This window comes from Podarcis vaucheri (assembly GCF_965113315.1).
Source record: "Podarcis vaucheri genome assembly, chromosome: 7".
NCBI classification, from domain to species: domain Eukaryota; kingdom Metazoa; phylum Chordata; class Lepidosauria; order Squamata; family Lacertidae; genus Podarcis; species Podarcis vaucheri.
Window position 1 is genome coordinate 91,774,166 of NC_138765.1, and position 12,928 is coordinate 91,787,093.

Genomic DNA, 12,928 nt, shown 5'->3' on the forward strand with positions numbered 1-12,928 from the left:
TTTATTGCCTATCAACTCACCAAACCGAGCATTGTGGATGGCAGGATCTAGACTCAACCTGGATGGAGAACAGCACGCTGAGGATGAGCATGAACAATGCTGGACTGAGTAAAAAAATTACATTTTTGTGTGACAAACAAGTCACTGTGTACACAGCCGCAGTGTTGGGGAGTGTAATGCATTTGTGGGTAATCACAGAATTGTCGAGTTGGGAGGGATCCCAAGGGTCATATAGCCCAACCTCCTGCAGTCACAAATGTCGAGATTTGAAAAACACACATGGAAGAGGCTATTGAGAATTTAAAAGTAAGAGGCACGTATAATGAAAAGTTATGACTCTGCCGTGTGCTTTTCCGCCCTGCTTTGAACCCCCCAGCCTGGGTGCTCATGTCCCTCCCCAGACTGGCACATTAGATGGGGGGATCCTGAATTCAGACAACACTTTTGCTTTCTATTTCTCTCCAGGGTCAGCTTGTGTTTGGATGGAGACTTCTCTCGAACTTTGCAGAACAACCACTTCCTTTTCGCCTCTTACTCTTCCAAGGCAGTGCCATGTTACTGTTGCCTGGTAACCCAGATGCACCAGTACTTAAAAATAAAGATCTGAGTAGGATTAAGAGAGGAGGGAAGCTGGAAAGGTCTTCCTGCCTTTCAGCCAGGTCCCAGTTGTGACGGGAAGGGGCACTATGGAAAAGGGGTTATTTACATGATATATGATATCAGAGAAGTAAAAAAAAATGCCTTGGGCAGGTCTGCTCACATGGTTTAGCCATCATCTAACTTTCATGCAAGGTTATTGCATGCTTGCAAAATAAACAAATAAATAAATAAAATCCCCCAGCATTAGAGCAAGCAGAACTGCTAGAAATTTTCCCACAATAGGGGCCGGCAGGAGGAATTGTGTCTGCAAAACCCCTCTTTTGTGTCGCCCTTGACACAGAGCTGCGCTTGCACATTCTTGTCGACCCAGATTGCTTTTAGCTGGCTGCCTGCCAGCCTCTCTGTCCTGCAAACAGCTCTTAGTCCGCACCGCAGGATGGTCACTAGTTCAAAGCTTGTCCTCACATGACTGCCTTATGAACTCAGACTGGACCCCATCTCCCTCCAGCAAGGTTTGGAGACTGGCGGTGTCAAAGGCCACCTCTGACTGTACTGTTCCAATGCATGAGGAGAAGGAAGGCCTGTGTCCCCTGTGGGACTTGCCCTCTCCTGACACCTTTGCAGCCTTAAAGGGCTTAACAGTATATAATAATCTGAAAGGCTTGCAAATGGCTACAAGGTTACAGCTACACCCTGGTGCTTAGACCATGAGTAGGATACTAGCTTCCAAAGCTGCAAAGCTAAGCGGAGGCTAAATCTCATCACCACTGGGCTCCATTCTCTGCCCAATGACTAGCAGGGCCACAATGCAAGGAAAAATATGTAAATTGGCTTGATTTATGCTGATGGCAAGCTTCAGGAACATGTAGCCCTGACTGTAACTCGCTCAGCCTCCAGCTGCTTCTGGATGAGTGTGCAGTTGCTATACTGTATCCTGTTAAGTCATGTTTAACCGTGTGTTGTGCTTCATCATGATCAGCCTGTGCTCCATGACTGGCCATATGCAGAGGGCAAGGATGAGGGTGCCATCAAAGGCAGCAGCAGGAGACTGGCACTATACAAAATGGAAAATGACAGCAAGGGTGAGGATTGCCTTGCGCCACGTTGCCAGGATGAGGCAGACATGAGGGACCCAGATGAGGGCAACAGCAGGGCACTGGTGCAAGACTTACTTCACCAGAGGAGCCTGTTCAAAGCAAGGAGGGAGCCCAAACACCCCTCTCCCTACCTCCACTGTCTCCTGAGTCTGCAGGTGGGCAAGGAGGGAATTAACAACATTGTTAGGAGAAGGAATGAGCCACTGTGCACCTGGCCAGCAGCCTGGAAGCACAGGTGGAGAATGCCTAAGGAAATGCTCACAGCTGTGGCTGGCCAGGCTAAGATGGGGTTGGAAGCTCAGGGCAGGTGATCCCTGCACCTATAGCTGACTCAGATGGAAACCGCCTTAATAGTACTGCCCTATTTAAGGGGGAAAGAGTCAAGCCCCAAGGGTTGCCACAACTCTCCAGGGTAGACGTGGGGAGGAGACCACGGGGGTGATGCAGGATGTCACAGCACAAAGGGGGACGAAGCGACCCAGGCTGGGTGAAGGGGCAGCAGAGGCAAGGGGAGCTGAGGGACTGTCACATGCGGAGAGGAAGCAAGGACAAAGAGGAGAGCGGCCAGATCCAGGACTGATGCCAGGGTGGGGGTGGAACTTTCTTGGACTTGACATGAGGCCACCTCCCTCTCAACGCTGCACCAAGCACCAACTGCGACAAGTTTCCACACAATGCAGCCTTAATCCTGGAATCCTCCATGTTTCCCCAGCATTGCTTCCACCTTCCCCATTTTGGGGGAGAGAGGTGGAATTGCAGCCCCAAAGGTAGGGTTGAGGCATGGTGGGAGGCGCTGACATGTTGAGTTTGAGAGAGGTAAGAAGCAGGCGGCCATGGGGAAGAGGGGAAATGGGCAGTTCTTGGCAGTGGCAGCTCAGCAGGTGCCCCACCTTACTAACCTGTGATGCCAGCTCTGGATTCAGCATCTGGCCTCCAGGACTCTGGAAGGAACAGCACCCCACCAGGCCTGGAGCTAAGCACCCAGTCTGGCCCTAACACCCCCCTGCTTTGGCCCAACACCCCTTCATCCTCCCTCCGCTGTCTCTTGGGGGCTCTGTCTGGGAAGGAGAAATTCATTGCTACCCAGGCTGCTGCTCTCCCCAGCTTTTAAATATCTGTCACCCCAGGCAGCTTGAACATGGCTACGCTGCCCAGTTCTGCCCATGGCAACCATGTGCCCCCACTCCCAGACACAAAGGGTCCATTGTCAAGGATCCCAGATGAGGAGGAGTCTCTCTCCGCGCGTCGCTTGAAAACCCAGGAGGAATCCGCAGATGGCAGATGTGGATGGAAGACAATCAGGCTGATCATGAAAAGGCTTCCACAGCCCAGAAGGGTGTGTGACAGCAGCACATTCAGGCAAGGAGGGCTGGGAGCAGCCTGGGGCCACAGGGCACGTTGGCGTATGAGCCAGCTCTGGCATATGGTGCTTTGGCAATCTCATTGTGCCAGGCAGCGGGCAGCAGCCAGATTGTCTTACACAGTGCAGCAGAGTTGCCCACTGGGGGACGAGCTGGAGTTTTTACAGGAGAAGAGTTCCCTGGGAGTGGGGGGTGGAAGGCAAACAGCGAGGAAACAACGAGAGCCCGGAAGACTCTCTGAGCTTCTCCTTCCCTCGACTGGAGTCGGAAATTCTGTCTGCAAAGCAGAGACCCTAGGGAAGGTGGGAGTGGGCGGCCCTCTGGGTTAGCTGGGGGCTCTGCAATCTGGGATTCTCATCCTGGGATTCTCTTAGCAAATGATAGGGCTCAGTTATCTGCATGCTTTCATTTTCTGCCCTATTGGATTGCCCCACCAACAACTCCACAGATGCCGTTCCATAACAGGATGGCATCTACACATGCAAAGAAACATACACACACTTCATAAGGAGTTTAATTCTAGAATCCTCTCCAGCAGCCTGTTTTGTTATAGCTGCAGTTGTAATGCAAGAAAATGTGAAAGCTTGTCAAAAGGAAGGAAATCAAAAATGGGGGAGGGAGTTGCAAAATAAAATTCAGGGAGCTCAGAGTTTCTTGGGGGATTAAAAAAAATCCTCCTTTTTGCTACTCATGCTGAGAACAACTTGCTATTTGCAAAATTGCACCTACATCCATTTCTCATTAATGACAATGGGTAAGAAATGCAACTCTTGAGACTCAGGAAAAGGAGATCATGGCAGCATGAGGAAGCTCTAAACTTCCTAAACATACAATGTTCCAAGCATCTTTTTTGGTTTAATAAAACAAACCATTTCCTCTTTTCAGTATCTATTTTTAAGGCAATTTTTATGGCACCCCTCTTCTCTCCCCTTCCCTTGTGAATTTAGCAATCTCTTTTGGCCCTCTGCCCCCCCCTCTGCTGCTTGACCTCTCTGGAGGGACAGGATTCTTGGCACCAAACATTGGTAGCTTTTTTGAAGTTGATGTGACCAGTTGAGCCGGGCCTCAAAGTGGATTAATGGAATTGCCAAACAGGAGAGACGAACCAATAAAGGCAATTAAATTAAGCATCAATCATGCATCTCTTTCCATGCACAACCATTGCTGCATGCTCAGCCAGAGCGGGCCTCTACACAGGGTGCACTTCTTTGGTGTGTCAATGCAATCTGCTTGTCCCTGAAAACCTCATGCTATTACAGGGTCAGGGAAAGCAACCTCCTTCCTCCTCTGAGATAAGCTACAACTTGGTTCAAAATTTTGTTGCATGCACACCAATCTCTGAGCAGCAAGAGGTTCTAGGAGCTCCTGCACTTACCCAGGGTTTGGTTTCCTTAGCATGAAGGTCAGTGGAGACTGTGGTGTCTTTAGGATATGTGGTTTTATTTACACAGACATACGACTTGAGTATAGGATGGAGGGGCTCACAGCATTAGCGCACTCATAGATCTTGTTTCCTCATTCTGTTCCCAGGGAAGCCCCAGAGTCAGCACAGGTCCAGCACAGAGCAAGAGAAGCCTCTGTGTATCCAGATTCCAGCATCAGCCAATACTCTCACAAAGCCCAGCTTCGTCTATTGTTCTCCATCTGAGAATGAGGTGGCATCCATCCAGGTGAGGTGAGAAAAGGCCCACCCATTTTTCTCTTTGCCCATACAAATGGCAGAATTGGCACCCGTCTGTCTCAAGAGACAATGGAGTGTGCCTCTGAGGGTGAAATCAAACCACTGTGTCAGCAGCACTGAAGTGATCTCCCCAGGGCACAAGCCTGGCCAGTGTGTATGGAGGTCCTGGGCTGCTCAGATGACAAGACTTCCCTCTTGGCCTCACTGACGGGGTCCAAAGGAAAGCAGAGCAAGACGTTTGGCACCAGCTTGGCTGCAGGAGTTGCCAGATGGAGGCGTACAAGGTGCCTTCCAACTGCCTTAGGGACTCCACTCCAGCTTTGGGCAGGGTTTACTCCTTAGCCTTTTCATCTCCTGAAGATGTCCTGCAAGGCAGTGGAAGTTTGGTATCAGAGTTTCCCTTCTCCTAGATGGATTACCTTCCGAGGTGGATGAGCCCCATTTACCCCTCACTTCCCTCTACTGTGGAAAGTGCCTTCTTGACTGTTGGACCCACTCTTGGTCTCGTCAACTCAATCAGCTGGAGTCTGTCTCCACATGCAGGGGAAGTCCCTAACTCACTGTGGGTTTGAGACCCATCGACTCCCCTCACCTGGTTTAGCTGGCCTGTCAAAGCTGTTCCTGGGATATGGCTGCTGTTGCTTGCTGACAGCTTCCAGGAGGCACTTGTGAGAACTTAGTGCATGCTGGGGACTAAAGATGGAGCATGATGTGTCCTCCACAGAGCTACCACCCCTCTCCCACCACCCACCCCCGGCAGTACTTCTGGCCAGCCAAAGCCAACATCTTGACAAAGGAACTGCTAGGCTGGTCCTCCAGGAGTTATTGTACTCCAGCTCCCATCACCGCTTTCCTTTTTTTTTTTATAAAATTTTTATTGGTTTTACAAAAGTTTTTATAACAAACAAACATAAAAGAAAAACAGACAAACAAACAAATATAATTTCAAGATGTCCTTTCATAAACTTCTTTCCTCGGACTTCCCCATACCTCCCCTTTCTGCATCCTCATGTCCAAATTTTATAGCAACTTATAAATGTTTTTTCCCATCCTAATTCATCATAGTCCTTTCTTGATCTAATCTTATATTACTGCAACCCTTTCTCTCTGTAAAATCTCGACAATCTAAACTTCATCAAGTTTATAATAGTTCTTAAGATAAATCTTAAATTTCTTCCAGTCTTCTTCCGCAGTCTCCTTTCCCTGGTCACGAATTCTGCTCGTCATTTCCGCCAATGTCATATAGTCGATCACTTTCATCTGCCATTCTTCCAAGGTGGGTAAGTCTTGTGTCTTCCAATACTTTGCGATCAGTATTCTTGCTGCTGTTGTTGCATACATGAAAAAAGTTCTATCCTTTTTTGGCACCGATTGGCCGACAATGCCCAAGAGAAAGGCCTCTGGTTTCTTAAGGAAGGTATATTTAAATACCTTTTTCATTTCATTATATATCATCTCCCAGAAAACCTTAATCTTCGGGCATGTCCACCAAAGGTGATAAAAAGTACCTTCAGTTTCCTTACATTTCCAACATTTGTTATCAGGCAAATGGTAAATTTTTGCTAGCTTAACTGGGGTCATACTCTGGTTTCTCTTCAGATCGCATAAATCTTTCGCCTTTTTCCCATCACCGCTTTCCATTGGTCATGCTACCTGGGGCTGATGGGAGTTGGAGTTCAACAGCAGCTGGAGGGATACAGGTCCTGGATTGGCCAAAGGAAAACACAGAGCATCAACTGCACCTTAGTTTGGCAGGGTGAGAAAAGCTGTCCTTGTAAAGTGGCCAGGACAGCAACCCTTTCCAGTGTCCTTTGTGGGTGAGGGCAAATGCCAGTGCTGTGGGGGGGGGGGGGAGAGAGGCAAACAGTGGGAGCAGCAACAGATGAGACTCTTAGCTTGGAATGTTGCAGAAATGCACAGAAGGAGGGAAGTTGTTGAAGAACAAAGGGTTCAGCATTTCAGCCGATTTCACCAGGGGATTTGTAAAATGATCTGCCAGACACCCCCTCTGAAAGACACAAGGCGAGGAGGCAAAGAGACTAGATAGATGCTACCCAGATCAATAGACAAGAGCAATCAAAAAGCCACACATAGCAGCCTGCAGGTGCTGTTGCAAAGCTGGTCCTGCTACACTCTAAGGAAAACAACATGAAGCAAGGCTGCCCCATCCTCAGGGGTGGACATTTGAGCTTCAGATGCAAAAAAACCCTGCAGAAAACTTAATTTTGGTTAGCAATCAGGAATCAGCCGGGAATATTTCTTGCGTGGCACCCTCATCCCCACACCAATGGTAGGCAAACAGGTCTTCTCATTCCAGCTCCCCATGGATTGTGCCCTATGGGTCGGATCTGTCTCCCACACTGTCTGCCCTTTGTTGGTCTCCAAAATCCATCTCTTGACATGGCGGACCCACCTTGCCACCTCCCAGCTTGTTTATAAAGATTACCTGCCAGTGGAACAAACTGCTTGCTCCACACACCCAGCTCTATTTCCTTCACACCTTAAAAGACACGCCTGCCAAAAGGTTTCTTGAAAGTGCAAACACTGCGCTCGGCACACAGAGAAAGAGATGCTGTTAGTGCAAAGCAGGCCTGGCCCCGAGTTCCTTAAAAATTAACTTCTTTTAGGCGTAACAGAATTGAGGAGGATTTAATATACAGTGGTACCTTGGTTTATGAACTTAATCTGTTCTGGAAGTCCGTTCTTAAACCAAAACAGTTCTTAAACCGAGGCGTGCTTTCTGTACTGAGACCTCCTGCCCCTGGTGCCCTTCCACCGTTTAGATTCCGTTCTTAGACCAAGGTAAAATTCTCAAACCAAGACACTATTTCCGGTTTTGCGGAGTTCTTAAACCGAATTGTTCGTAAACAGGACTGTTCTTAAACCAAGGTACCACTGTACACATTTTGGAGTTGGGGGAAAAATACCTTTCCGGACAGAAACACTGATCATTATACAAAAATAAGTACAGGTGATGATATCCCAAGAATCGCTTAAAAAAACCCTCTCCTTTGGTTACTTCACTCCGAGGCCATCAGTACTGATTTTCAGCTGCTTACTACACTGCTAACAACAGCAAAACACTGTATTACATAAAAGTAGAAAAATAAAGATTCCCCACTCCCCCACCATAACTGATTGGCAAGGAATAACTGGCAAACTATCTTCATGATAAAATCTAAATATTTTTTCATTTTCATTTATTCACAACACTATATATATATATATATATATATATATATATATATATGCTTTTGTAGATTTTCACGGGTACAGGAAGCCGAAAGCACCAGCCTGAAGATGACGAGTGAGACCTCGTCGAAACGTCGCCCAGACACCCCAACTCTTACACGGGAATACACCCGAAGACACCAAAACCTGCATATATATATATATATATATATATAGTCCCTTCCCCCATCAAATGTCACTCCCCCCCCTTTCTATTTTGTAGAAACAAGGGTGTCTAATAGTTTTGGCAATGAATCGTGATAGCGTTAATAAAAGAGAGAGAGAGAGATGGGGGGGATCTTTATTTTTCCACTTTTATGTAAGTGTTTTGCTGTTGTTAGCCTCTTTTAAGCCTTATTTTCCCATCTCCTTTAGTTCTCTCTGCCACATCAGCTGTTGCCTGACTCTTGCCAGAGATTTGACACCCTCAAATCACATCCTCAGACTCCTCCCTTGCGGTGCCATAATGAGCAGAGGGATTATTTTTCAGGTGGCAGAATATTAAAAGGTCTCTGAAGACATTTGGGCCATTAACAATTCAAAGCGGGCAAAAAAAAAGACCAAGGCATTTTGTATTTCTTTCTGTTATGGCTTTCCAAGGTGCTCCTGACGTTCCCACGTTGAACTGTTTTAGGGTGTGTTGAGATTATTCATTGACAAGAGTCACTCTGGGCTATAATCAGGAGCAGGCTTTTCTTTCTTCTTGCAGGTCTGACTCCTTAGCAGTCAGAAATGGTTTGGGGAGCAGAGATCTGGCTTAAATGGATCCTTACTGCTCAGTCTCATAGCTTCCACAAATGGGAAACTGACAAGGCCATAAAATAGGGTTACCAGACGTCCCCGGTTCCCGGGGACAGTCCCCGGATTTGCAAATCTGTCCCCGGACAAATTCCATCCCCGGAATGTCTCCAGATTTGAAAATCTGTCCCCGGGAAACATGGCAGCGGCAGCCTCAGCAGCCCGGAGCCAGCCTGGTAGCGCAGTTGGCTCTGGCTGGCTTCAGGAGCTGCTCACTGCCATGGCACCTGCAATTTTCCTCGCCGTTAGTCCCCATATGATGTGTCTTGTGCGCAACACATCATATCAGGACTTCTGGTGAGGAAAAATGGTGGGCGCCACAGCATCTCCTGCCCCCTTCCCCCTTTGTTTTGACTGATGGGGGAGGCTCAGGAGTTGTGGGTTGGTGGCAGTTGCCCAGTTTTTTAAAAACTCTGCGCATTTATGTTTCACAGGGTGCGAAAGAAGAGCTTTGCACCTTGCCTGGCAGAGAAACCGTGAGCCTGGTGTCCCTCCTGGGCAACAGCTGCCCACCTGGGACTCCCGAGCCTCCCCCAATCTCTCAAAACTAAGGGGGAAGGGGGCAGGAGATCGGGGAAGGCCCGGGAGTCACAGGTCAGTGCATTTATGTTTCACAGGGTGCGAAAGAAGGGCTTTGCACATTTATACAACATGCATGTGTGCTTGGGCCCAGGGTCTTTGGCCATACCATCCCCATTACTGACTCCCAGTTGCTACTCAGCTTCAAACAAAACAAAACAAAACAAAACAAAACAAAACAAAACAAAACAAAACAAAACAAAAAACACTGGTAACCATACCATAAAACAGTTTTTTTGTGAAAGTGAAAAGGAGTAATAAACCTAGCAATAAAGAGCACTTTGAAATGGGCCTGGAAATGCCCTGACAACCAGTGCAACTGATTCCATATCAGCTCCATCTAACTGGAGATCCCGTGGACAAAATCTGGGATCTTCTGAATTCAAAGCATGAAGCTGCAACTCTGCTGGGCTCCCTTGCCAGTTCATGCCTGCCCTTTTCATTTCGCTCTTTGTGAAATTTTGCCTTTGCATTTACAGAACAACCAGGGATTCCCACCCCCCACTCTTCTGATTATTTCAATTTGATTCAATTTAATCTAATAGTTATTGTCCCTCTTTGGTCTGTTATGGATAAGCTTAGCGTTCTTAAGTGGCACTTCAAACAGCAAAACAAAGCCATTGTGCAGGTCACATGATGAGAGCAATCAGGGCAGAGAAAACGAAGAGGTTCAGGATCACAAAAGAAATGCAAAGATGACAATCCCAGTCTGTTCTGGCTGGATTGCGATGGTCTCCTTCAAAACCTCCCAGTCTAGCAAGGTGACAAAGTGGAAGGGAACGAAAATAGCTAATTTACAACATGACGACAGAGCGCATCTAAAATATCCAGATATGCTACGACAACAAGTCTGGAGGGATGAAAGCTCCATTTCTTGCAGAGGCCATGAAACAAGGAAACAGGGTCACTGGCAGATCAACTGTGGGATATGATCAGCACCTCCCATCTGTCCCAGGGTAAACTGACAGCCCAGCTGGGCAAAGGGCAGGCTGAGATGCTCTCTGACACACAACGTGGCAGGGCTTCCTCCGAATGCATCGGTGTGCCTTGAAGACAAACAGGAGAGATGGAAGCAAGGGAATGCCTCCCCAAGTTCATTGCCCATTCCATGCCCCCAGCATCCTTCCCACACAATTGTTGTTGTTTAGTCGTTTAGTTGTGTCCGACTCTTCGTGACCCCATGGACCAGAGCACGCCAGGCACTTCTGTCTTCCACTGCCTCCCACAGTTTGGTCAGACTCATGTTTGTAGCTTCGAAGACACTATCCAACCATCTCGTCCTCTGTCGTCCCCTTCTCCTTGTGCCCTCCATCTTTCCCAACATCAGGGTCTTTTCCAGGGAGTCTTCTCTTCTCATGAGGTGGCCAAAGTATTGGAGCCTCAGCTTCACAATCTGTCCTTCCAGTGAGCACTCAGGGCTGATTTCCTGAAGAATGGAGAGGTTTGATCTTCTTGCAGTCCATGGGACTCTCCAGAGTCTCCTCCAGCACCAGAATTCCAAAGCATCAATTCTTCAGCGATCAGCCTTCTTTATGGTCCAGCTCTCACTTCCATACATCACTGCTGGGAATAGCTTCTTTGAGTTCTTCAAGCCCCTTTGCCACGGCAAGGCAGTGATCCATGAAGGGGTCCCACACAATAGTGGTACCCAAAGTGGGTGGTACTAGGTACTAGGAGGGTGCTAAGAGGAAAGGTGGGGGCGGGGGCCACTGGAGATGTAAATGACTATCAGACTTTGAAAAGCTGTTCTCACTGGACCACGTTCATCAATTTTGTTGAGTTAATTAAACTAAATAGTTTTAATTGAATTTTGAATAAATGTGCAATGAATGGTTGCTATTTTATTGTGTTGCTGCCTTCCTTAGTGGGCTGTGCAAAGTGCTATTTGGAATAATGCTTTGGATAGGCTTAGCAGGGGATGAGTCTGTAGAACCACGGAGGCAGCGGCCTGAGAAATTTCGGGAAACACTGATCTATAGTGACAATTTTCTCAGGGCAAACTGACACATCCATTGAGGGGGGAGCAGTAGATTTGTTCCCCCAGCTCTGCCTTTTCCTAAAGAGCCTGTGCCTCAGTTTCCTCAGGGAGTGGCAGGCAGACATCAACACTATACGCTGTGTGCCTGGGTGTTCCCTGGTGTGCGTGTGATGTGCCAGTGTGGGTATTGGGGGCTGGCCTGAGGTGTCAGATCCAGGCAATGCGCCAGTCACCCCCAAGCAAAGGGGGAGCCCTCAGCAACCCCTTCTCTACAGCTCTGGCTTGAAGATGTGGTTCTCACACACAATGACTCCCTTGCAGCTTCTCCTGTTTCACAGCCATGAAGGAGCTTGTGTGGCTACAGAACTGGCTACTGTTCCCTTCAAGGAATGCTTATATCTCTTCCAAGGGAATGGAACCACTGGAAGAGAAGAGCCTGCCAACTTTCTTAAAAGCCTTCAATTGACTCTGGTTACACATGTAAAGCTAGCCCTGCCCCCTGCCCAAGAATCCTGGGAACTGTAGCTTACCCCTCACTGAACTGCAATTCCCAGCACCCTTAACAAACTACAGTTCCCAGAGCAAGGGTGCTTTACCTGTATGGTGCTTAAGCTGCCAGTGCCTCCCACCCATTAGTGTGGTTTTGTGGCTTAGAGTGTTGGACTAGGACTTGGAAGACCAGGGTTCAAATCTCCGCTTGGCCCTGAGGCTCACTGGGTCACCTCGGGGCAGTCGCTGCCTCTCAGCTGAGCCCACCTTGCAGGGCTGTTGTGAGGATTATAACGGAGGAAGGAGAGAACCAGGTATGCCACCTTGAGCATCTTGGAGAAAAACGGTGAGATATAAATGCAAAAAATAAAAAATAAAATCAGCCAGCAGGGCCAACTGAGAAGTGCCTGAGGTCCTGATCTGCCTTGCCCTGGCAATCCTTATCACCTCTCCAGTCCCGGCAAAACAGGATACAACTGCCTTGCAGTGCTGTGACATTATCTCCCTGGCATTTTTTATTTTTATTTTTGCTTTTTGACATGTTGTCTCTGCCACTGCTTGCTATTATTTTGCATGTTACTGTTTTATAATGTTAGCCACTGTGACAGTTATAAATACAAATACACACAGAGAGACTTCCTGGTGAATTGTGCCCCAAGCAACTAGATTTGGCTCCCATTCTGCTTGTTACTGATACCCCAAATCACCTACCTGCCTCACCCTGCCTCATGGTACAGCAACTGCGGCCTCAGGATTGTGGCACTCAGCGCTGTTCGCTGTGCTGCTCACCGGGCTTTTGTCTGCACAGGTGAGAAATAACATCTCTGCCTTTGACTGGGGCTGTTAGTCTCATCTGCATCCTCGATCTTCCTTGCCAATTCTGTCTTCCTGGGAGCCTTTCCATCATCGCCCTTCCTGCCTGCCAATGGGAGTCATGAGATGGAAACACAGCATCTGTGCTGCAACCTTAAGCTCCTCATCAGCTAAGGCATCTCCAGTCTTAAGCAAAACAAGCACAGTTGCGACCACAAGGGAGACAGCACCTCTTCCGGCAAGCTTCTCTGGCGCAGCACCAGAGCAGCCCTCTTCCCGGAACGAGAGCTGGGAAGCAAAG

At 48.1% G+C, this 12,928-nt stretch overlaps 1 protein-coding gene across 2 annotated transcripts in view; it reads right to left on the minus strand.

Moving 5' to 3' along the window:
- ADD2 (adducin 2) overlaps positions 1 to 12,928 on the minus strand; it is an 83,148-nt gene that overhangs the window by 35,514 nt on the left and 34,706 nt on the right. The window lies entirely within an intron of this gene.